At 48.1% G+C, this 26158-nt stretch overlaps 1 pseudogene; it reads left to right on the forward strand.

The window, feature by feature from the left end:
* The window catches only part of LOC121154969, a 440652-nt pseudogene that overhangs the window by 245234 nt on the left and 169260 nt on the right, over positions 1–26158 (forward strand).

The raw sequence follows: 26158 nt of genomic DNA on the forward strand, positions 1-26158 counted from the left end.
TGTAGTAAACACAACATACAGATTTATCAAATCCTTGCATTTTACTCTTTCAGGATATTTTTTTTAGAAAAGAATTTAGGCACAAATGTCATGTGAGTCCTGTGCACTCCTTGAAAGCTATGCATCCTCCCACCCCACATATGGGACTAATCATCCACAGTCACGTCTTATGTTCTTATGTAAATATGTACCATTGCTAAAAATGATAAATGGTGTTGTAGCATGTTCCAAACCTATGTAAACAGCATTGTTCTGCAGCGAGGTCATAATGCCCAAGTCTCCTCGGATTGCATCACGCCGTGTGGCTCTTCACCACTTGTTGAAATGGCACCACATCCAGTGTAGGATCCACTCTGTGTTACACATCCAGTGTTGGTTGGCCCTAGGTTTTGCCGCTTCAAACAAAGCCATATGGCACAGTGGTTGGCACTCAGATAAGGGTTGTCAAGTGTGTGAACATTGTTCTCCATAGCTCCGTCTTCAAAGGAAGGAATTTCTCTAGCGAAGTTGCAGAAGGATTGGGAATGTACTCTGTAACCTTTCTGCAAACTGTCGCATTATATTCTCTTTGTTTATGCCTATTTCTCCTATTAAAGTGGAAGTTTCCAGAAAGTCTCAGAGCTCTTGGTACACAGATGTACTCATTGTCCGATATGGTAGCCACTAGCCATCTGTGGCATCAAGCCCTTGCATTGTGGTCAATGCTACATATTGAAATAGTATTTTTGACAAGTTGAGTTAAATCAAATACATCATTAAAATCATTTATCAAGTTTTCTTTTTGTATTGTTTAGCATTACTAGCAGGCCATTTTAAACTACACATGTGGCTCTCATTATATTTCTGCTGGATAACTTGAATGTTTTGAGGGCACTTCAAAAAGATCCTGGAGGGGTGGGCATCTGGTATAGCGGTGAAGGCAATCCTTGGGCTTCCCACGTCATGTATCATAACGCTGAACTAAAGAGAAAGAGAGAGAGTAAGTGCAGAGGCCTTCAAAAAAGTACGTGAAGAGTGGGTTGAGAACATAAGCTTGAGGATGGCGTTTGGCACAGCAGTTATGACGCTGTTAGAATGCTAGCTCCCCGTAGCAGAGTGCCTGTCTCCAATCCTGGCTGCACTTGGATTCCCACTTCCTCCCAGGGCATACCTTGGGAGGCAGGGCTGCGGATGCAAGAGTCCACCTGCCATCCACGTGGTAGCCCTGGGTTGAGCTCCTGATTCTTGGCTTTGTGCTAGTTTAACTCTGGCTGTTGTTGGTGTTGGGAGAGTTATCCAGAAGATGTCAAATCACTTTGTCTACCTCTGTGTTTATGTGTGTGTGTGTGTGTGTCAAAGGATTTTTTGCATGCTTTTAATTTTGATGATAATATTTATAGGCTAAAATGAGGCATTTCAATGCATGCATACAATATGTCCTGATCAAATCAGAGTAATCAGTACTTTGCTTTCTTTGTTATGACCTTAGGATTGCAGACTTGGAGTTTCTTTTTGTTGTAAACTATATACTAGGTTATCATGAACTAGACCCTTTTTGCCTTATGGTCTATCTTTTGGTAGTGTCTATGTCTGGCTTATTTCACTTAATGTGATGTCCTCTAGTTTTACCCATCCTATCACAAATAATGAGATTTCTTTCTTTTTTATTGCTGAATAGTCAATTGTGTATATGTAACACATTTTAAAAATTATAAATTTATTTGGAGGTCAAGGGTTAGAGAAAAAGAAATTGATTGATTTCATCTGACTACCTCCCTGTATGGCTGCAGTGGCCATGTCTGGGTCCTGTGGAAGTGGGGAGCCAGGAACTTCTTCCAGGTCTCCATTGTGGCAGGGGTTCAAACACTTTGTCCATCTTCCACTGCTTTTCCCAATCCATCAGCAGGGAGCTGGGCCAGAAGCAGAGCAGCTGGGCCATGAATCAGCACCCACTGGGATGCCAGCATTGCAGATAGTGCTTCAATGCCTGCTATCCCTCACCCCAACACACACTTTGTTTATCCATTCCTCTACTGATGGACACCGTGATTGGCTATCATAAATAGTGCTGCGTCAAATGCTATGGAGCAAGCTTGTCTTAGATACAGTGACTCCATGTCTTTTGGATAAACACCTACCAATGAGATCACCAGCAACATAGAAGTGTTTTCCCTTTCTCTACTTCGCCATCAGCATTTCTTCTGTTGGTTTGATAATAACCTTTCCGACAGCTGCGAGGCCGTGTCACATCGTGGTTTTAACGGGTGTTTCATTGATGACTAGTGAACTCGAGCATTTTTTTGCACATAGTTCATTGGCCGCTTGTATTTCTTCTTGTGAGAAGTATCTGTTCAGGCTCTTTGCCCATTTGTTAATTGAATTCTTTTGTTGTTGAGGGTTTTTGTTTGTTTTTCAGTTCCTCAGATGTTCTGGATATCAGTCATTTACCAGGCACATAGCTTGCTCTTTCGTTCTGTCATCTTGTCTCTTCATTCTTTTGATTTTTTGCTGTGCAGAAGTGTGGAAGTTTGACAGAATGCCACTCATCTGGTTCTGCTCTTCTTGCCTACTTTTTGGTGGCCTTATCCAAAACACAGTATCTGCAGGGCTTCCCCTGCATTTTCTCCTCGCAGTTCCATAGTGTCAGATCTTACGCTCAGGCCCTTTTCCATCTTGAGTTGACGTGTTACATGAGAGGAAGTGATCTTATTTCATTCTTCTGCGTATGTATGTCTAGTTTTGTCAGCACCGATGAATAAAAAGACTCTCTGATATATGTTCTTGGCACCTTTCTCAAAAATCAGTAAACACATGGATTAAGTTCTGAATCCTCTGTTCTGTCCTACTGACCAACATGTCTGTTTTGTGCCAATCGTATGCTGCTCTAATTGTTATAACTTTACAATATGCTTAGATCAGATATTGTGACTCACGCAGCTTATGTGTTGCTTGGGATTATTTTGGCTATTCTGGGTCTTCTGTGGTTCAAAATGAATTTTAGGAAATTCCTCTCCCTCCCCTAATTTTGCAAAGATGGTCATTGATACCCTGATAGAAATTGAATCTGTACATTGTTTTGATACTTTGCACATTTTAGCAAAATTGTCATCCCTTTTCTGTGTGCCTTGGATGATATTTTATTATTTTCATTTTAAAGATCTTTTCCTTTTTGGTTAAATTTATTTCTAATTATTTAATTTTTGTAGTTATTGCAAATGAGATTGCTTCCTTGATTTTCCTATAGCAAACTCATTGTTGATGTGTTAAGACACTATTAATATTTCTATGTTGATTTTGTATCCTGCAACTTTACCAAGTTGTTTTATTAATTCCTACAGCTACCTAGTGGTTATTTAGTGTTTCCATACACACACTCATGTCATCTGCAAACATAGATATTTAGATTTATTACTTTTTATTATTTTTTTTTAAAGGTTTACTTATTACTTTTATTGGAAAGGCAGATTTAGAGATAGGAGAGACAAAAAGATCTTCTATCTGCTGGTTCACTCCACAAGTGGCCACAATGGCTGGAACTAAGCCAATCCGAAGCCAGGAGCCAGGAGCCAGGAGCTTCCTCTGGGTCTCAACATGGGCGCAGGGTCCCAAGGCTTTGGGCCGTCCTCGACTGCTTTCCCAGGACACAGGAAGGGAGCTGGATGGGAAGTGGGACTGCCGGGATTAGAACCAGTGACCATATGGGATTCAGGCGCATTCAAGGCAAGGACTTTAGACTACTGTGCCAGGTTCTGGACTTCCTGATTTTGTATTTCAGTGCCCTGAACTCTACAAAACACTTAACATGGAACTAACTTCAGAACTTCTGAAATTATTCCAAAATACTTAAAGTGGTAAACTTCCCAAGTCTTAATAAGGCCAGTGTTACTTTAATACCAAAACCAAACACTGTGTGTGTGTGTGTGTGTGTGTGTGTGTGTGGTGTCTGGTTTTGACACAAACACACAAATATCCTTGATGAACATAGAGATAAAAATTCTTAATGCAGTATATTAGCCCACCAAATCTAGACTATACTGCATCTAAAAGACTATACATCTTGATCAAGTTGGATTTATCTAAAAGTAGTGTGTTCTTATCAAGACATGATAAATCACATCAACAAAATGAAGAACAAAACCAAATGTTCATCTCAATAGATGCAGGCAAAAAAGGCATTTAACAAGAATCAACGTCGTATCATGATAAAAAAAATCTCAATAAAATTAATTATATATATCAAAATCAGAAAGGCTCCCTGTTTCAGACCCACAGTGCGCATCACCCTGGACTGGTGACAGCTGAGGATGCCTCCCTTCGGATCTAGAACAATGGTGGCTGCTTTCCAGTCTTATTCAACGTAGTGTCGGAAGGACTAAGGAGCGGTTCCAGGAGAGAGAGGGCCAGGCCCCTGAGTTTCGTGACTCCATTTTTCAGTGAGGTAAGCTAGCAGTGAGCTTGTGCTTAGTCCTGTGGTGGTGTCTTTCACTGTGACGTCAGCTGATCTGGTTGTTTTCTACTCGAGGAAGAATCTGCTGTTGGCCTAAGGAAGGGCCTGTCGCTTCCCATCTTCAGCAACTCTGCAGTTCTGGATGTTATTGCTTGATTCTTCTTCTTTCATCTTTCTCAATCTTGTGCGAATGTATTACTTCTCACTTTAGTCTTGGTGTCCAGTTATCGCTTTCCAAATGAAACGCTACATTTTTCTCACCATTTGGATTTTATCTGGGAGTGTGTGTGTCTGTGCTGTGCGTACAAGCGTAGCCTTTGCCTGCATTTCTGTCCTGAAGTTCATGTTTTTCCTGTTTAATCTATTGACATTCCTTCGTGTCTGACTTTCTTTGAATATATATGTTGTGATATTTTTACTTAGTTGTCCATTAATTTTTATTCATGTTGAGGTTTTTCCTATGCCTAATTTTTCAGTATTTGTGGAGACAGGCTGAATAATGTTTTCTTTTCTACTCAGTGGCCTCTTTGTTGGGTTTAATGGAACATTCCCTACCCCGTGATTATAAAAATATTCATGTATGTTGTCTTAGGGTGAATGAGTGCGGGAGTATCCCCTACGTGCCTCCGACACGACCTCCCATCCTCGGCTTGGACACACTCAGTGTCCGCCAGCCACAGGGGTCAGCTGCTAAAAGCAACATCTGGACCCAACTGCATGCGGGTGAGAGTTGCACCGGAGGTGATTCCTTCTGCAAAGACGCACACTCTCTCTGAGCACGAGCTGTTGGGATGTCAGTTTGGTCCACTTGCCAAACAAAACCTCAGGGCGATTACCCACCATGGAATTTTCCCCTGATTAATGACCTTGGGCCGCCAGGCTCACATCCAAGCTCTGTATACGTTGACATCCAACTCAGGAAGGGAACAGTTTTCCCAGAAACTGTACAACATGGCCAGTATTTTTGAGACATCCAGTTATAAACCATAAAGATATATCATATCAGGCATGTTTACAGGTCACGTCCCTCAGCCGTGTTCTTAACTGGATTTGCTGTAGCGTTTTGGGATGGAAACGCCTCATTTTGAGACGGGCTGAGGGTTTCAAACGCCTTTCACGGCCCACGACACATAGTTCTGCTTAGATAAGGTTTCATGTGGCTGGCACATGATGGCGGCGTCCGTGCAGCCATGTTTGCAGAACTGCATAACATAAACACTGAAATAGTAAAACTGAGTGTGTATTCAACACACTCGCCCTTGCTACTCTGTACCTGGCTTCATACATCTCTAAATGCATGCATTCAAAGCAGTTGTGTGCTGCTTTGTGAGTGAGCATCACTGTGCAAGGCAAATTCCACAGCTTCCCAACCCGACTAGACCTTGCCCGCCTCTCCTACCCCAAGTCTCCTCTGTAAGAAATTTTGGGCTTGCAGCTGCTTGCTGAGCCTCTTCAGGAATAAGGAGCTGTCTTTTTCTTAAGGTTTATTTTATTTTTTTTAATTAAAAAGTCAGATATACAGAGAGGAGGAGAGACAGAGAGGAAGATCTTCCATCTGATGATTCATTCCCCAAGTGGCTGCAATGGCTGCTGCTGTGCCGATCTGAAGCCAGGAGCCCCAGAGCTTCTTCTGGGTCTCCCACATGGGTGCAGCGTCCCAAGGCTTGGGGCCATCCTCGGCTGATTTCCCAGGCCACAAGCAGGGAGCTGGATGGGAAGTGGGGCTGCTAGGATTAGAGCTGGTGCCCACATGGGATCCTGGTGTATGCAAGGCAAGGATTTCAGCCTCTAGGCTACTGTGCCATGCCCAATGAGCTGTCTTGAAAGACCCACAGGAATATACTTAGGTGTTCTCTGTAAGTGTAAGATGGAGCAGATTTACTTAGGTAAGTCTACTCCAATTCCCGTTAAATTAAAGAGCAGACCAGTACAGGACCAGAAGAGAGAAAGTGGAAACACGGATGAGATGCGCAAATCAGTAGGACAGAAAGATCCATGCATAAATCAACTTCTACTCAAACACAGCCCTGCACCTTCATGAAATCCTGCCTGCGTCTGCTTCACTTCGGGCTCTCCGGTAGCTGAGTTAGAGACTGAGGCGCCCACAGAGACTGAAGTATTTATGATCAAGCTCGTTACAGAAAAAGTGTGCCCTCCCAGAGTGTAGCATCCGAGAGTTCAGAAACTTGGCTGGACCCAGCACAGTTGGATCCCCGAAATGGCTCTAAAGACAAAATCGTGGGTCAGGGTGGCTCCTGGACCAAAGTAATGAGGGTGGGATCTCTCCCAAGAGCCGCTGACGGTCACTGCAAGGGCGCGGTGGGTGGCTTAGCCTGTGCTTTCCCTCCAGAAGGAAGAGACGTGGTGAGAGTATAAGAAAGCCGCCAAGTGGGCAGATGAAAAGCCTGTTTCTGAGAGAATCAGCAAGGCTTACCCTCTCCACAGTTCCTGTGGCTCCAGGACTGTGGAGGCAGGGAGGCCGTTGTAGTGGGCATCTGTGGAGGCAGGGGAGGCCGTTGTAGTGGGCATCTGTGGAGGCAGGGAGGCCGTTGAATTGGGGATCTGTGGAGGCAGGGGAGGCCGTTGAAGTGGGCATCTGTGGAGGCAGGGAGGCCGTTGAATTGGGGATCTGTGGAGGCAGGGGAGGCCGTTGAAGTGGGCATCTGTGGAGGCAGGGCGGGGGAGCTGTTGTAGTGGGGATCAGGTTTTTTTTAGTCCGAATGAGAAAAGGTTCTTGTGCAGGTGCAGGTTTGCCAGGAGGAGAAATGAAACCATCCTGAACGGGGAGGGGGGCCACCGGGGCCTGACTGGAGCATTCCATCTGTCAGTGGGAAGGGCGGGGTCCCGGCTCAGTCCTGCCTAGGAACCCCGTGCCCCTCCGCCGGATGGGGAGCAGATGGGCAGGAGGCTACCCCACCCCTCTGTGCAGCACAGAGCTCTGCTATCAACTGAGACCCGAAGGACAGAGGAAGCAGTAAAAAGGGAGACAGAGAAAGCAGGAAGTCCAAGCCCAGCACAGTGGGCCGCACACTCACGTAGGCATTGACAAAGGAAGATGAGCCCCCAAAGCGTTCTTCTGCAGGGCTTCATTCCTAACCTAGAATCGTCTCTAGTCATCACCCCAGAGAAATGTTATGGATATTGTAAACATGACAGATATCCATTTTCGAAGAATACGGTAAGAAAATGGAAGCCGATCCCTGCATTTTTCTCGGGGTAGATGGCTTTGGTGAGCGTTGGCGTGGAATTCAGCCTTCACGCCGTGGATGATGTGGCCTCCCGCTGCAGGGGTCACAGAGGAGTCAGACAGGCCCAGGACATGCGGAGGACAGAGAGACATAGTGTGTCTGGACCGCCCACGGGGCAGAAAGGACATAAAACACGCACGATGTAAACGCACCGGTTTGCCCGTTTTTCAGTGCGCAGTTCAGCACTGCTAAATGCGTCTACCTTGTGTGTGTCCTGGCGTCACCTCCAGGCAGCTCAGAATTTCTCATCCTGCAGATGGAAACTGTAGCCGTTAACGGCACTCCCCGGCCTCTGGCAGCTTCCCTTCTGCAGCCATGGCTGGGTCTCCCCGCAGCCTGGCTTTGTCACTGGCTGATTCCAGTCAGCACACCATGCTCCAGGTTGATTGCCATGGCAGCGGCTAGCCCAGTGTCCTTCTCAAGCCCAAGGGTATTCCCTTGTCCGCAGCTCCATGCTGTTTATCCGCGAGTCAGGGGACACTTGGGTTTGTGTTTTGCTGCTTCTGAAGAATGCCGCTTTGAACATGGGTCCCCAAATATTATACTAAACCTTAAATAGATTCTTATTTTACCCTCACACTAGTGTCTTTGGAAAATTAGAAACTCTTGGATTATTTATATACAGGTTAGTATTTTTCTAATTGGGGGGTAAAATGTACATGTTTTACGTTTTAAGCAATTTAAGAAGTGCAATTTGGTGTGTGACATACATTCAGTTTTGTTCAGCTTTTCTGCTGTTCACTGGCTTTTGAAGCAATTAGAAAAATGTAAAATACTTTTTTTAAAAAAAATATTTATTTATTTTTATTTGAAAGAGTTACAGAGAAAGAAGGACAAAGAGAGAGCCACCTTCCATCTGGTTGTTCACTTCCCCGATGGCTGCAATGACCAGAGCTGGGTAGATCTGAAGCCAGGAGCCAGGAGCTTCTTCCCAGTCTCCCACATGGGTGCAGGGGTGTGAGGACATGAGCCATCCCCCACTGCCTTCCCAGGCCACAGGCAGGGAGCTAGAGGGGAAGTAGAGCAGCCAGGACTCAAGTCGGCACCCACATGGGATGACAGCCCAGCAGGTGGAAGCTTAACCTACTATACCAGAGGGCCATGCCTGAGAAAATGTGAAATGTTTCAATAATTGTTCACTTTGATACACACTGAAATAATAATACTGTAAATATAGAGAACAAAGTACATATATTGTTATTGATTTAACTGCTTTTTTTTTCGCCTTTTAAAATGTGGCTACTGGAAGTTTAAACATGAAGCTTACATGACACTTGTATCAGACAGTGCTTCTAAACACAGAATTGTGATATCATGGGCGTTAATTGTACTGAAGTTTGCATGGCATAAAAATCACTACTACTTATTTTAAATTCCTTTATTTTGGGGCGGCCTTGGAGGCAGAGCAGATAAAGCAGTGACTGTGACTCTGGCATCCTATACGGACACTGTTTAGTATTCCAGATATTCTACTTTGGATCCAGCTCCCTGTAAAAGGCCCGGAAAAGCAGCCATGGTGGCCAAGTTCTTGAGCCCCTGCCACCCGTGTGGGAGACCCAGGTGAAGCTCCTGGCTCCTGGACCAGACCATCTCTGGCCGTTGCAACCATTTGGAGAATGAGCCAGCAAGATGGAAGATCTGTCTCTCCTTCTCTTACTGTAACTTTCCAGTAAATAAATCTTTTTAAAAATGTTCTTTTATAGGGCCCAGCACAGTAGCCTAGTGGCTTGTCTTACATGCACCAGGATCCCATATGGGCGCCAGTTCAGGTCCCAGCTGGTCCACTTCCCTTCCAGATCCCTGCTTGTGACCTGGGAAAGCAGTGGAAGATAGCCCTGAGTCTCGGGACCCTGCACCCTTGTTGGTGACCCGAGAGAAGCTCCTGGTTCCTGGCTTCAAATCGGCTCAGCTCTGGCCACTTGGGAAGTGAACCAGCGGATGCAAGATCTTTCTCTTTGTCTCTCCTTCTTTCTGCAAATCTACCTTTCCAATAAAAATAAGTAAATCTTTTTCAAAAATGTTATTTTATTATATTTTTATTTTCAAAGAGATTTACTCATTTATAGGGCTGGCATGGTGGCACAACAGGCTAATCCTCTACTTCCCAGTGCCAGTATTCTACATGGATGCTAGTTCTAATTCCTGCTGCTCCACTTCCCATCCAGCTCCCCGCCTGTGGCCTGGGAAAGCAGTTGAGGACAGCCCAAAGCCTTGGACCCTGCACTCAGGTGGAGACCCTGAAGGGGTAGCTGGCTTTGAATCAGCTCAGCTCTGGCCCTGCGGTGTTTAGGGAGTGAATTAGCAGGTGGAGGATTGTTCTCTCTCTCACTCGCTCGCTCTGTAAATATGCCTTTTGAATAAAAATAAATTTTCAAAAATGCATTTATTCATTTAAAAGAGCTGTAGAAAGAGATCTTCCGTGTGCTGATTCACTCCTCAGATTAGCTACAACAGCTAGAAACGGGCCAGGCTGAAACCAGGAGCCAGGAGCTTCGTATGTCTCCCACAGGGATGGCATGGGCCCAGGGACTCAAGCACTGCTTTCCCGGGCTCGCTGACAGGGAGCTGGATTGGAAGTCAGGACACAGAGCAGCATCCGTACGGGACACCAGCATTGAAGCCACAACGCCAGCTCCTCACATTCATTTATTTTCATCAGCGGATGACAAATTCAGAAGTATTTATGGAACACAGCATAGCATGTCGGCAATCATCGTTGAATGATTAAACCAAGCTGATGAACATAGCATCACCTCTCCTGTTTGGCACTTTGTTCACGAGAACACTCAGCATCCTCAGGTACCATGCACGTGATCGCTGAGCATCCTCGCCACACCACGCGGTGGATCTCCAGCACATTGTCCTGCTCTCTAGCCGAAGCTTTGCGGCCTGTACGGGCAGAGAACGAATCAGAAGCCCTTAGTTCATTCACAGTGCTGTGCGACCACTGTTCCCATAGAGGCCTCGCTTCTTCAAGACACTTTGTCATCCCAGGAGGAAACCCCAAACCCAGCAAGCAGTCACTTTCCATCTCTTCTTCCCGCCAGGCCTGGCGTTTGCATGTACACACACTGAGGGAGGAGGTACGGGGTAGAGTGAGACTGGCAGCATCGAGTGGAGCTTGAGTTGGGCAGGGAAGGGATGAGAAGTGAAAGGAGAGCTAGAGAGAGGACATGCCCGGTGTCATGGCATAGACCTGAAGAAAGCACGTTCCAATGTTTCCATCTGAAAATGTTCCCAGTCCACAGCCGCCAGCTAACCAGGGGTGCAGACCTCTGCTCAGGCCTGAGTGAGCAGTACATGTTCCTGAAAGACCCGCTGAAGCAAGGGGTGTGGGTGGAGAATGCAACATAGGACTTGTAGCACTTTCCGGTGAGTTCAAGTGACCCTGCTTCCCGGGAGCTGTGCTTTGCGCACCACTGGAGGAAGGGGTAATGGATGGTGGTCAGTCTGTCCCTCGCCCCCCTTCTTCTTCCTCACTCATCTCCAGTCTCCAGGGGGTGCCTTTCTCCAGGTGGACTGGATTGCCCATCAGGAAAAAAAAAATTAATTTAGAATTAGGGAATGTGGTCTCACCGAAGGTCACCCATAAAAGGGACATTTGGAAGTGCCATGTTGGGGAGGTCTACACGCATTCTCCCTGGGGCTCCCCACCCATGCTGGGCCTCTCTTAGCTTTGTTCTCACTCTGGTACCTGCTCTCCAGAGGCCGGCTTCTCTGTTGCTATGGAAACTACCACTGCCACTGAGCTTCCGAGGCTGGAATTCTCCAGCTGTCGACAAACACGCGTGGGTGATGGAGGAGCCCCATCATGCAGTCGTGAGGTCTGTCTGGTGAGCCAGAGCGGGGATGGGTCTGACTCAGCAGCGCGTCGAACGCCACAGCCACCAGCACACGTCTGGCCTTGTGGCTGGGAGTACTCTGACATAGTGAGAGCTGCGGCAAGGAAGGAAGGAAAACGGCTCCAAACCACTACAAGGGCAGTGAGGAAAGCACTGAAGCATTGCGTGTTTGTGGCCCCAGTCGGCGAATTTCAGCCCACTCCTCAGCCTTTCATTCATGTATGCTAGGATGTAACTGCGTCCCATACGCAGATCAAAACTCTGCGGTTGTGTGCATGGTGAAAGGGCTATGAATGCATTGCACTTCTTTTTGCACCAACGCTTGGGGTGCTCTCAGAGAAAGCTGTCCCATGCACACACACTGCTTCTGTATCCCTCTGTGGTCGGTGAGCATCTGGACTCCCCGCTCACCCGTCTGCAGCACACAGCTTTTTTGGCTTCACTAACAATGTAGTCACGTGGGCGTGCAGCAGATAACTGCTGTGAGTGAGCACGCACTGAAATGTGTGTTGTGATGCTTGCTTCTTGTTCACGAAACGCTTCCGATCGGTTATTAGTTTTCTGTTTCCTGTCAAGAGGAAGGTCTGTGAGGAAGCGAGCGTTTTCCGTCTTTGGCTTGCATGATGTTGGCAGGAATCGAAATGTGCGCCCACAGGAGCGTGGGTGTGCGAGGCAGCGTGTAGTCATGACGCGGGCGTCAACGAGGGCGGGTGCAGCTCTCTGTATCCTTACGTTTTTCCCACGTGAGTCTTTGGTACGTGTGTGGGTACTTCAGAAAGCTCAGGGGAATGGAATTAAGAGATAAGCTTACTCTGGCACAAAATATTTTGAAATCTGTGCATGCAAGACATCTAGAAAAAGTCCAGTGGAAATAAAGATTACGGAAAAAAAACACCATCCAGGGATTGCAAAAGCTCTTGGAAATAGAAATAAACTAAGCCTATCTTTTTAAAAGATGTTTTCTGTTTTGGAGCAGAGAGAGACAGATATACATTGTCTGTCCTTTGAGTCACTTCTAAAGCCAGGAGTTTGGAATTCAATCTGGGCGTCCCATCTGGCTGGCAGCAACTCAGGGCCCTGGCCTGCTGCCTCCCGGGGAGCACTTAGCAAGAGCTGGAATTACAGGTGGGGCCAGGACTGGAACCAGGCACCCCAGTGTGGAATGCTGTCCAGGGTGTCTGCACTCACCTCTTCAGGACAGTTATGGAATGAAGAACTGCTGTTTGTTTTAATTTGAGCACTGCATGGCCTTTATAGCGCCATCTTTATTTTTACAGAATTAGCAGCAGTTTTCCTTAGAAAAGGAAGCGAGTACGGCCTTTGCCTGCAGGATGGTTGAACCAAGATCATTTTTTCTGTTTCCTTGTTGATGGTTATCACCACATTCAGGGTTTTCTCTGCCGTGAGGACAAGGCCTGGGAGGTCCGAGGGTGCCTCCTTGCCTCGGTGTGACAGCAGTCCCCCGGGGTATGGGCTGCTGACTAACAGGACAGAACCTGTTGCTGTGCTAAGGACGAACCGCTCACACCAGGGGCTTTTGCCCTCTGCTCATCCTAGAGGGTTGGAGTCCAAGGTCAAGATGTCAGCTGGGAAGGTTTTGCCTGCATTCTGCTTGCTGCCCTAGCTCAGCCTGCCCAGGGCTCCTGCATCTGCCCAAGCACTGCTCCCACCCAGGGCTCCTGCGTCCGCCCAGGCGCACTGCTCCCATTGGATTCAGATCAGTCCACCTCGTGTTACCTCAGCTCCCTCTTCAAACGCCCTCTCCTGAAATGCAGTTGCTCTGGGAAGACTGTGGGATGTACTGTCACCCCCCTGGGGCTTGGATACGATTATCCCGCAGGGTTTGTGTCTTGGAGGCAGTGGTGGTAACAGCTCAGGCAGCCTGTGGGGCTCCTCGTGGCGATGGGTGCACTGTCCCCCGGGAGAAGGGATTAAGGAAGTTCTTTTGCAGCTGTGGGTGAGGATGGGCTTCATGTGAAAGAACACATCTAGCTGCTCCCCCGTCCCCGTGGCTTCCTACCAGAAGACTGCTCCTTCTCTCACGTCCTCCCTGCTGTGATGCCCCCAAAGCCCAGCTGATGCCAGTGCCATGCCGGAAGTAGCAGCTAGATAAGCCTCTTGCCCTTGTAAGCGCCCAGCCACAGATATTTTGTTGCAGTAACAGAAAACTGGTTAATAGAGCTCACAGCAAAAAATGCGGAAGTGACTGGGAACCACTTCCAATATGATAGGAAAAGGTGTCTCCTTTCTCTCCGGCTCTGTTGCTGTGCTTCTCTTGCCTCTCTCGCTTCAGAAGCCGCCTGGGCACAGAAGGAGCAGCTCCTTGGAGAGGCAAGGTACGGGTCTCTGTGCTGTAGCCCGAGGGGAATTGAAGCTTGGGCCTGGACCTCTCTCCCAGGTCAATCTCGATGACCCAGCTGATCACCTAGAGTCAACCAGGGCCGCCTGGGCGATCACGTCCATGCTGCTAAGAGAGTGTGTCATTCTCAGGGAGGCTCGTGACCGTGATGAGAACAGCGTGTGTCTGCAGTGGATGACCTCATTCTCCTGTGGTAGGATGCCCGTTATCCTTGCACTTCTTTTCATGAGGCTTAGGTTGTCTCGTCAGTTCAGCGGAAGACTGAAGTCTTAATTTCTAGCTGTTGATGTGATCTGCTTTTCTTGGTTTACTGACTTTGAACGCTCTGACAGCCAGCTCTTGGTGCAGCGTGCAGCTCTTGGTGCCTTGGTGGAGCTCAAGGGCAGTGGGTGCCGTGAAGGGCGCACGGCTTGCACTGACTCCATGTTTGTTTTGCCTGCAGAACGGTCTCAATGAGCAGAAGGGTATTTTTAAAACCTCTCATAGATTTTTTTAAATGATGACAAATCCAGATACATCACCATCTGATCACTGCCTGTGAAGTTCTTTGTAGCATTTTAAACACCAGCCATCTGTGGCTTCTCGCTGACTGATTTGTCACTTTATTTTGCAAATATTTTCCCTACTGTTTAAATTCATTCCTGATCAACAGTTTTGTTTAAATAAGGCAAATTTGTTTTCTCACTTTGACGTGTTTTCAAGTGTACTTGCTGGGTATAATTTCTCCCATGAAATTTTCCTGATTCAGAGAATAAATAGTCCTGTCTGGTCTGGCGCGTTCTTATTTGAATAGCATCTAATTTGCATAAACATAGCCTCCTGCGCTCTCTGCGTCTTCCTCACTTCGGGAGGTGCTGTGTATTTGTCTTGTCTGAAAACCCATCTGAGGCGAGTCATGTGATTCTGGCTGGAAACTGTCCCCTGCCTCAACGAAAGATTAGCTTGGCTCTCATATCAAACTGTCCACTTACGTTGCATATTCTGGGGGTGCCTTGTCAATATCATCGAGATCATACTTTGGGGGGGAAAACACTCGTTTGGAGGGCAGTTGCACAACTCCACCCTGTTGGCCCTTCTCAGAATCAGCCCTGTGGAATGAAGTGAGGCCAGTATCAGCTGCCTTCTGTATGCTTCGCTGACCTGTACATTTTGGTTTTTATTGCTATTGTTAGTATTTCCATTTTGCTCCTGTTTTCAATTTCCTGTTTAAAAGGGTCTCGGTTCTTCTAATTTAAAAAATACATCTTCTGCAGCTGTTTTCATTTTCTATATCTTTATCTTTTGGGTTGTTATGATTCTTGTTTTATCATCATGGTTTTATTCAACAGCACTTTATTTTTATATTTTGGAGCTCCTTCTTTCAGACTGAATTGGCTTCCCCTGGGATACTTCCTTTTTGCCATATTAAATTCTGATATGATCAATATCTGTACTGTGCTAGAGCAAGGAGGGCAGAAAAATTGGGGAGCTATCCCAGCTAAATGATGACCGCAAATATCTGAGCAAATGGAGACTAGGCTCAGCTGTGTCAGCCAATGGACATTAGAGAGATTGAACATGTTTCAGAACCATCAGAATCACCCGGGCAGAAGCCTTGGAGCACATGCCGTGCCGGGACCCTGGGCTGGTATCAGGCGGCCATTCCCCGTGCCCAGCCGCGGGGGCAGTCGGGACGCTGGTGTGGTTTCTCTCCTTATCCCACAGGAAAGTTTGGAAGTAATGATCACATTCACTTTCCCTAACTATTGATCCTTCCCACCCTCATCAACTAAGTTATCATCATCTAAAATACATACATACCTAAAAGGTATGTATATATTTTCTGTAATTATTTTATTTTGATAATCTTTACATGGTTGATTAGGACACAAAGGGTCAAGGGCTGCAGGAAAGTGGGTAAGACCACTGTTTCCACATTCTCGTTTTTCCTTCCTGTTTCTGGGGGAGGGGAGAGATAAAAGGATAAGCCCCACCCAGCCTCCCACCCATCCGAGGTCCCCGATGTGAGGCATGCTCAAAGGGCACTGCTCAAGTGGTTTTGATAGTTCAACAGTCTGAATTGCTGCCAATCTTGCCATTACAAACATGATGAAATCTCTCCAGAATCCACTGCCTGACATAGTTCACCTCAGAGTCTCCGTTTGCCCAGATTTCCACTGCCAACATATGGCTGGAGTAGATGATCAATTTGTTTTGTTTTTCATCCTCTGTTGTGGTGCTAGGTATCCTATGCAGGATCTTATGGACTGCCACATCCTCCATGTGCACCTGGATATGCTGTCCACTGCTCCATTTGAGCCTCTGAGCTTTGAGACATGCACTCCATGGCAGACCATGGAACCTGCACTTCTCTTCATGGTTGAGGTTCTGAGTTCAGCAGTTCAGTAGGAGGGATCTGCAAAGAAACTTCGTCTGAGGTGATCCCAGACCAGATTCTTGTGTGTGCGTGCCAATGCAGGGTCTGGCACAGTCTATTGCCCCAATCAGCTTTTGCACATGCTGGTGGTTGCAGTTGCTGGGTCCATTCTGTTTCCAGCTCTGTCTTCCACTGGAACCAATGGGTATTGCAGTCCAGTCTGATTCTACCCAGCACACTTCAGCCCTCACATAAACCAGTGGGAGCTGCAGCTAGTCAGAGAGACCCATAATAACCCCCACCAGGCCCGCCCCCTGCCCTGGTTCCTGTGCCTGCCATTATGTGCAGCAGACTAGTCCAGTCTGTCCCACATCCCATTCAGCTCTCCTACATGTCAATGGGCATTGAAGCCTAGTTCAACCCAACCAGCTCCACTATCCAGCCCACACATGCTGGTGGGTGCCTTTCTGTCTAGCCACCGCTGCCCCAGTCCTGGTTTTCATGCTTTCCAACAGGAGTGGCAACACAAAAGGGAGATGCCCACTCTTTCCCTTCTAGGCCACTGCCACTCCCGGTTCATGCACTTTCCAGGTGGTTCTGCAGTTTAACTTGACAGAATTAGCCCCCAGTGCCAGGTTCTGTCAGCTGATGCTGTGGCAAAGCCCAACAATCCTCACCCACTCTGATTTATGCTTGCACCAGTGGGAGCAGTCAGCCCAGTCTGGCTTTCCCCTGATCTAACTCATATTAGATCCACAGGTGTTGTAACCCTGCCTGGTCTGATCTGGCCCCATCCCGACTCACGCTCTCTAGTGGAAGTGGTTGTCCAGCAGGGGAGCCCACATTCCCCCTACCGGTTTTGCCCCCTCCCTCCCTGGTTCTCACGTGTATTGGTTGGGCACTGTGGTCCAGTCTGGCATGTTCCCTCTCACCTCAGCATTTGCCAGTGGGTGCTGTAGCCTGACCCAAACTGGCCCACCCCCAATTCCAGCTGGTGGGGGTTACAGCCTAGCCTAGCCCAGCAGGCATGTAATTGCAGCTATAATGTGCACTGGTGTGTGTTGTGACCAAATCTGGCCTGACTCATACACTGTTCTGGTGCTTGGATTTGCCAGTGGGCGATGTGAACTGGTTCAGTCTGATCTGCCCCCGACCTATGCCAAATGTATGCCCGTTCTGGCCTGTTTTGGCCTGTTCTGGGCTGTTCCCTATCGTGGTTCTTGTGCTCACCTGCAGGGACTGTGTCCTGACAGAGGAGTTTCCCAAGCTCCTCCATCAGAGCCTCTCCCGATGCCAGATCTCGCACATACATATGTACATGCATAAAGTATATTAAATTAAAAACAAAACAATAAAAAAGAGCTGCCCCCCAATGGCCCAGTCATCGCCCTGAAGTCCTAGCTCCTATTGCTGATGGATTGCAACTTGTGAATTTTATGGGAACATGAACACTTTTGGTGTAAATTATTTTAGTGTATTCTGCAGTATTCCCAAATATAGGACACATATGCTAAGAATTATTCATTGTTTATGTGAAACACAAGTTAATTGAGAGTCTTGTACTTTGATTTGGAAAGCTGAATGAACTTACCCACCTTATATTGTACTAAGTACAAGCTAAATGTGCCTTCAAATCACCTTGTCCTTAGCTACATCTCATAAAGTCTCATGATCACTTTAATGCCATCTCACATGAGGGAAGGCAAGGTAGGAACAGACAGTGATTTTAACCGCTTGAGTACAGGTTCAAGTCCTGGCTGCTCTGTTTCTCACCTGGCTCCCTTGCTATTTTGCCTGGGTACGCGCAGAAGATGGGTCAAGTCCTTGGGCCTCTGCAGCCATGCAGGAGACCTGGATGGAGTTCCAGGATTCTGGCTTCAGCCTGCCCACTCCTGGAAAGTGTCTTGCATAGAAATACTAAGTGAACTAGCCCACCTCATGGGCAGTTGGTAAGGCTTCTCCCAGGCCTTTGGGAAGGATGACAGAGAGACCTTGAAATTTAACCTTACCCCAGAAAGTTACAGTTTTTTTTTGCTTCCAATTTGTGTGCACCCCCAAATTCCTGACTCCCCAGAAACAATGTGACCTTACTTAAAAGTAGGATGTTTGCCTGTGCCATCAGTTAAGGACCTTGAGGTGAATTAATTGCGAATGTTCAGAGTGGCATCATTACAGGAGAAAGGAGAGGCGGCTTTGGATGCGTGGAGAGGTGGCGTGAGGATGGAGGCAGGTCTCAGAATCATGTGCCTGTGAGAGGAGGGGAGCCAGAGGAGCCGCAAAGGTGTGCCCCTGGCCCTTGGAGAGGAAGCTTGCTCCACTCTGAGTGGGCACTTGGCACCTTGCAGCCTGGCAGAGAACAGACTGGGCTTACTTGCACGTGTAGGTCACTTCTTACGAAAGCCCTTATCACGGTGCCCTCCTGCAAGTCCGCGATCAGGGGTTCATCTTGCCACATGTACTGCGAAGTTTACCTGGTTGGGACTTGTCACAGTGTGTGTACGAGTTTTCCAGTTCTGAAGAGCATACAAGAGGTCTTAAACCACACGCTTCACAGGCCCGGCGGCTGGAAGCCAGGGGTTAATGTTGGCAGGATGCTCTCCAAGAGCTGCAGTTCCCATCCTGGACTGGCAGGTGCTGTCTGTGCTCTGCATCCTCACGTGGTTCTGTTTCTCAGCAAGTCTGACGGCAGCCATACTGGGTCGGGCCCACCTTCATGGCCTCAGTTCAACTAAGTACTGCTTCTGTGAAGACCCTGTTTCCAAACACAGTCCAGGCGATGCTTGGGGTTCTGCCTCCAACCTGTAAGTGTTGGGGGTCGTAGCTCACCTGTGTGGTTCTGGGGTACAGGATCAGTCCTGACTCCTGGGAAGACTGAGGCAGAGCAAGTCCCTTGGCTCGAGGGCACAAGCCAGACAGGGATGCTGGCCTGGAGGGCCACTCTGAGTTGGTCAGCTTGCGTGGGAAAGGCTGCTTGTCTCTGGTTAGTGTCCTGTGAGAGAATGTTCCATGCATTCACAAGGTGAAGATCGGGGGCTAAGTGTGCCCCATGTGCAGCCTGAGTCTGTCCTGCATAGGGCATGTCGTCGTGAAAGGAGCTCGGGGCGCCTCGGCTTCTGTGCCCACCAGGGTCTGATGGAGAAGCAAGGTCTTGGTGTCCCCCTTGGTCCAGTCTGACCACTGTATCACAGTCCAACAGACCAAGTGAGTGGCTTGTCCACAACACAAGTTGACTTCCCACAGTTCCAGAACCGGGAAGACCAAAGTTCAGAGCCGGCCCTTTTCATTCCCAGTGACAGCCCACTTCCCAGGTTCTTCCACTGTAACCACACATGGAAGAAGGAACAGGGGGCCCTCTGTATCCTCTTTCAGAATGGCAGCAAGTTCATGCCTTCACCAACCTTGGCGGTCGGCATGTCAACCTTTGACAGGACACCAGGCCTGCAGGAGCCCTCCCTGCAACCTGCACCTCCCTTCATGCCCACAACCCCACTGCCAGGTTGCCATTGGCTGTCAGTGTGCCCCCGCCTCAGGGCCTCTGTATGGCAGAGCTCTCTCTTCCCAGAAGGCTCTCTCCTTGGGGTTTGCCCCCTCCCAGGGATCGCCCCTCAGCTCTGTCACCCTGGAGAAACCATCCCTTCCTGGCCCTCTAAGGATGGAGGTTTTGTCCATTTGGGGGCTGTGTTTTTAATCCCAGCTCCTTTATCTCCTGGATAAATGCACAAGTCCTGGAGATGATGGAATAGAAACCATTGACATCCCCAGAGCTTGGGGAAGACTTGGGGTTCCTAGTAGACTGTGGCGAGACCCCAAAAATCCAGTTGTGTTTCTTTTGCAAAGAACCTATCTGGTAGCCTAGCATTTCATGTTCCAATGCTGAGCCTCAGATACTAAGGGGGAGCCTGTCTTGCTGGCTCTTCCCCAGCCTGCCCATCCCCCAGCCGGGCCACTCCGCTCTTAGTCACTCAACTGTACATATCTCAAGAGCTCCCAGCCTCTCTCATCTCAGGGTCTGTCGCCAAGGAAACCGTCGCCAGCCATTTCCATAGAAAAAGAGCCACAGAGTCTGGAATTTTCCAGACACTCAAGGTGAATGCTTACATGTTCAAAAATATCCCAGGATACTATGGCCTGGACTGTCCTGCGCAGTAACCACTGGCCACATGTGGGCTCTGGGCACTTGAGACGTGCTGGTCCAGAGAGGTGTCATCGTGTAACACATACTTGACTTCGAGGAATCCACGTAACATGTTCTTCTTTGGAAACCCCCCTAACAATTTTGTTATTTTGTAATCTTGTGTGTTTTCTAATGTGTTCCTGTCTGTGCCTCTGACTGCTCCGGGGACCACCTGTGAGTGAGAACTAGTCAGTGCTGTTATACATTTGGATATGTTTTCTTAGCAGAAAATCCTAAAAGGCTCACCCATATGGCTGCGTACAGCAGAACCTCACTCCTCTCTAAGACTGGGTCATATACCATTGTCTGCATAGACTACATTTTGTAAAGATTTGTTTTTGTTTGAAAGGCAGATTTAGATCCTCCGTCTACTGGTTTACTCTCCAGATGGCTGCAGCAGTCTGAAGCCAGGAGCCAGGAGCTTCCTTCACGCCCCCCGTGGGGACAAACACTTGAGCTTGTTTGCCCAGGAGCACAAGCAGGGAGCTGATTTGGAAGTGGAACAGCCAGGATTTGAATTGGTACCCATGGGGCTGTCGGTATTGTGGGTGGTGGCCTTGCTTGCTCTGCCACAGCACTGGCTCCTGGATGGGCCACATTTTGTGTATCTACTCATCCATGAGTGGTCAGTCACCTCACGCACACCCTGGGGCTTCAGTGAATATGAACTTCCAATTCTGCGTGACAAGTGTTTCTTAAAGGGTTTGCATTTTCTTTTTCATGAACTCGCTTTTCAGAGTCCTTTCCATCTTTCCTTAGCGGTGTTCAGCTTTTCTCTTTTGCCTCGTTTGGGAATGAGTGATGGGAATCCTTGACTTTGCTTGGCGACGTGATTTTACTGAGGCAGTTGCTAAATCTCACCCGGAGCACAGACTCTCAAGTCTTCATGTGGTCGGTGTATGTGATCAGACTGAATACCCTAATTTTGTATGTGTTGCTGTTTGGGTGGTCTTAAATAAGGCATTTCCCACCCTGTGATCACAAAAATATTCTCCTGCCTCAGACTCTGCCCCTGTCTTGCACCCAGAAACACCAGGATGCTTCGAGGGCCCCAGACCCCACTGCTGCAGGAGAGATTTGGACGAGACCCGAGTTGGGACCAGAGATTGGTTGGGAGGCACATGTCTAATTGGAAACTTGTGGCCCTCCGAATGAAGCTGCTTAAATGTTGCTGCCTGGGCCAGCCATCAGATTGTCTTTCAGTTCAAAGGCTCGCTGTGGTTCCTGAGTGCTGTGCTCGGCTGGAGACCAGACAGCGCAGACTTTGCCTTCGAAGCAGGAAGCGGTTGGATTTCTTGGAAACACCCTCGTGTTTGCCTCTGTTCTGGAGACTCGTTTCCAAATGCTTCATGCTCGCCCTCTCCTTGGCAGACTGCGTCCTTCCATGCCGACCTTCCCTCGCTTTCCTCTGAGATCTTTGGGGTGGAGTTCCAGCCTGCTCCTTTTCTGATGGACTACTTGCCTGTCTGGAGTCTTGGCCCAACTGAGAGCTTTTGTGTGCACAGCACAGGTTTTTATAGATGCTAATCCTCCAATTACGGACATGTGTGGTTAACCCAGGTTTCACAATGGGTGAAAATTATGGCTATGTCAATAAGAGTTTCAGCTTGATTCATTTGTTTTTTTCTTCTTTCTCCTTCTCTGTCTTATAAATGGTTGCATGCATTTTCAGAAACATTATAATTGCATCAAAATATCATGCAAGTTATAGGCCCAGGGAACGTGCTATCCTTAGGCCTCCCTTGCAGGAATCCTGCTGTTCCAGCTGCTTGCAGCTGTCTGTGAAAATGGAATCTTTAAGCACAGAAAAGGAGACTCCACCACACTGAGGTAGGCAGACAAATGCCGTCCCTCTTCCCTGTGGGACCTGCCGTATTGACACACCTGTGCCCTCGCGTCTGGATACAGGCCTATACCTCATGACCGCTGGTCAAAGACAGTGGACACTCCTAGTGCCCTGGACTTCATGGTGCAGATTTTCCCCCCACAATCGCATAATCCAGTGAAAACGTTGGCTGTATTTTGCTGCAGTGTCTGACCTTCTCCCATGCGCCTGCCCACACACTCTCAGGTGTCCGTGAAACCTGGAGATGCTGTCTTTGAAGTGTAATGCCTTTCTTCTTGAAGGTGATCGCGAAATCTCTAAAGTAGGATTCTGTTTTGAAAGAGCATGCTCGTTTGTTCCTTTATCCCTTTTTTATCATGTTATGATTTCGTTTTATTGTAGTAAGAGCTTATTCATCCTGCTTGACTGAGATGGACTGTTGGTTTCTGATTAGAAGAATGTCACGGGATTTCCCATTCCTGGTAGGGGTATTTATTAACTTGATTTGCATTTGTGCATTTTACACACAAGGTGCCCACATGGCCATTTTAGACACTCTTAGCACCAATGAGCAAGTTCACACCATGGGCATTAACTAGTCAGTCAAAGGGACAGAGTGGATAGGAGTCAATAGATTGTTCACTACCGGCAAACAGAGAACTGTGATCTGATTTGTGTTTGTTTGTTGTTTTTAAGAGGGCCTGGAGGGTGTGGTGGAGCCTGGACACCAACACAAAGAGTGGCTTTGACCATAGTGGAGGCCAAGGGTGGGTGGAAGTGACCACTGGCAATGACACAGCCCTGGGTGGGCACAGACCATGTGACAACTGGAGGAACGTCTATTGGCTCATTGCATTGTAGAGCTACCTCAGAAGCACCAGGGGTCTGGCTTCAGCTCTCAGGCCAGCAGCCCCTCTCCCCGGCTGTCTTCACATGAGCTGAAGCACCAGAGTTCAAATACCTTTGAGCAAATACGTCATCACAGGAACTCTACCTGTGTGCAACCAGCACAGTATGGGTGGTGATGTGGGGCAAGGAAGTCCATTTCTAACTCTGTGCATGAGAGAAATCTTCAGAAACTTGATGATAAATGTGTATTTGGCGGGGGCAAGACTACAGGTGAACTTAAGACATTTGGGCATCAAAATATTAATTTTATACTTTTTGTGAGCATTTTACAGTTCTCTTGTACAAATATGTCAAAGTTTATCATTTTAAGCATAAATACCACGGGTGTTCCCTCCTAAATACTTCAACTGTGATTTCAGAGCACAAGAACAATATCGCATGGGTCAGTGTTGTAGGGAATTAAGCTGCTGCCTGCACTGCTGGTACCAGTCTGTGTCCTGTGCCTCACTTCTGCTCCATCTCCCTCTAAGTGTGCCGGAGAAAGACGACCCAAGTCCTTGGGCCCCTGTACCCACTTGGGACACCAGGAAGAAGTTCCAGGCTCCTGGCTCCAGACTGACCCAGCTCTGGCCTTGCAGTCATTGGGGAGTGAATCAGTAGATAATCAGTAGATAGAAGATATCCTCTCTCTCTCTTTCTCTCGCTCTCTCTTTCCTTCCCTCTCTGTCTCTCTGTCATTCTCTCTTTCTTCATAACTGCCTGTCAAATAACTGAACATTAAAAAAAAAAAGATTTATTTATTTTTATTTGGTAGACTTACAGCAACAGACTTTCCAGCTACTGGTCACTCCCTAAATGGCTGCGAAGGCCGGAGCTAGGCCAGTCTGAAGCCAGGAACTGGGCAGTCTCTCCGGGTCTCCCCTGTGGGTCCAGAGACCCAAGGACTTGAGTCATCCTCCTGCTTTCCCAGGTCACTAGCAGGGAGCTGCGTCAAAAGTAGTGCTCATATGGGATGCTATTGTTGCAGGCTATGCCACAATGCCAGCCCATGGTTTTAGAAGGTGGGTCCTTTATGTAACTTGTGATTTCAAAGTTGTGGTTCCAAAGTGCAGTCCACAGGCTGGCAGCATCAGTGGTACATGTGCGGGTCCTTTGGCCTTCACTCATGCCTGCTCCTTCTGCCCCTTCAGCGAACCCTCTGGGTGTTCTGATGCCCCTGGGGTTTGAGGAGCACAGTCTAGATGGGAGTCCCAGGGGAGGATCGTGAGAAGATATTGCAGCACAGTCTATGTCTCAGTTCTCCCCAAGAGGCTGCAAGCCTAAAGTCATTGTCAGTGCGGAGGAGGGAAGTGAGCTCTATATGGCAGATGCCTTAGTGCTCTTTGGGACAGAGGTCCAGAGAGGAGAAGGGAAAAGAAGGACACCGGGGCATAGATGGAACTGAATCCAAAAGAGAAGCACGTTGTATTGTTGATGAAGTGGTCAGTGTTGGGAATACTGCAGCACAGCAGTCAAGAATGAGGGTGGGACTGCAGTTGGAGACACAAGCTCTTGACAGCGAACAGAGCTTGGGAAGGGAGAGGATGCTGCCATGTCAGGGGCCTAAAGGCAGAGCGCAGCACCAGGCTCTTCAGCCAAGGTCCTTCCTCACCTGCAGAATGGTGTGGAGAAGAGTCAGCAAGGAAATGCTGTAAGCCCAAAGTTGCTGCTCAGCGGCATGTAACATGTAACATGCCTCTCCAGCTGCAGTGTGCTGCACGTTGTCAGGGAGTTCCGACTCAGTCGGTCCCGGCTGAGGGGTGGGGACCCAGATGATGTTCTTGCAGCTGTGAGCCACATCAGAGCAGAAAGGGCACAAAATAGTCACCCCCCAAATGCCCTGTCGTGGCAACAGAGGCATGGGAGCTCGTTAAATGGGCGCAAACTCAAGCTGTGCTTTCTCATCCCCAATCTGTCATTCATTCTCACATCGAGTCTCGGGAGCTTCAAACTCCCCAGATGACAATTTTTGCCCAGGAGAGGAGAGCGGGTTCCAGCCAACAGGATGCTAGCAATGTGGATGCAAAGATCTGATTTCAGATTCATTTGATTTTCAGAAGAGGGGGGTCTCATCTGAGCCCCTGGTCGGGGGACAGTTTTAGCCCACCCTGAAAGACTCTCCTGAGCTGGTTCTGGTATTTCATGGCTAGGAGCTCTCCCCAGCTCCCACCCTTGACCCACCATGGGTGATAGATATGGGCGCAGCCTGTCCTTGTGGAAAGCTCTGCCCATGAAGATGGAGAGGGGGCTGAGGAGAGCGTTCCAGAGCCTGGGGTTTTCCAAGCTTCACAAAAGCAAATACTTGCAGGTTCGAAAAAACATCCAGCACAGGGCAGCCACATAATTAATACACGTCTTCTTGGAAGAATGGGTAAGTATGCTGCAGCCAGCGCCTGCCGCCTGCCTGCCCACCACAAGTCTGTCTGTGATAGAATGTTCTGGTTGTAGGGCAGACATTAGGGTCCAGAAAAAACTGCTCATTTATTATTCTCCCTGTTATTTCAACGTCTTCTTCCGTGGATCTCAAGAGAAATAAGCAGGAATGGCAAATGAGAACAGAAAACTGATTCTTTCAGAGGCTGTGAGGGCAGTGAAGAAAATTAATGTGTGTGCTCGCAGTGACTGTTGGGGAGAGGTCAGCAGCTGCACCCTGAAACGTGCTCTTGAGGCCACCCACTGCTGAGGCGCTTAAGGTTCTCCTCTACCGTGTCCTGGCACTGGAGCCGACCCAGCAGGCTGCTGTGGCTGGTGTCCGAGGCTGGAAGGCAGAGAGCAAAGCGGTAGAAGGCTCTGTGCCTGGTGAGGGCCCATTCCTTAAGGTTAATGAGTCCTCCCCAGCTCCCTCCGGAATCTTTTCCAAAAGGTCTTAGGCAAATATATATATATATATTATTATTCACTTTTGAAATTGAGAACCAACAACAAACTGATTTTTGAAACTTTACACTGAAGAATGGTCTTATCACTTCACATACTTGTGACTTTGGATAAGTAGGAATGTGTCACGTCTGTTCTCAGCTATGGTCACCGGGGTGTATGG

The sequence above is a fragment of the Ochotona curzoniae genome, unplaced genomic scaffold (genome assembly GCF_017591425.1).
Source record: "Ochotona curzoniae isolate NIBS_2020 unplaced genomic scaffold, NIBS_Ocur_1.0 contig_2861, whole genome shotgun sequence".
Taxonomy (NCBI): Eukaryota; Metazoa; Chordata; class Mammalia; order Lagomorpha; family Ochotonidae; genus Ochotona; species Ochotona curzoniae.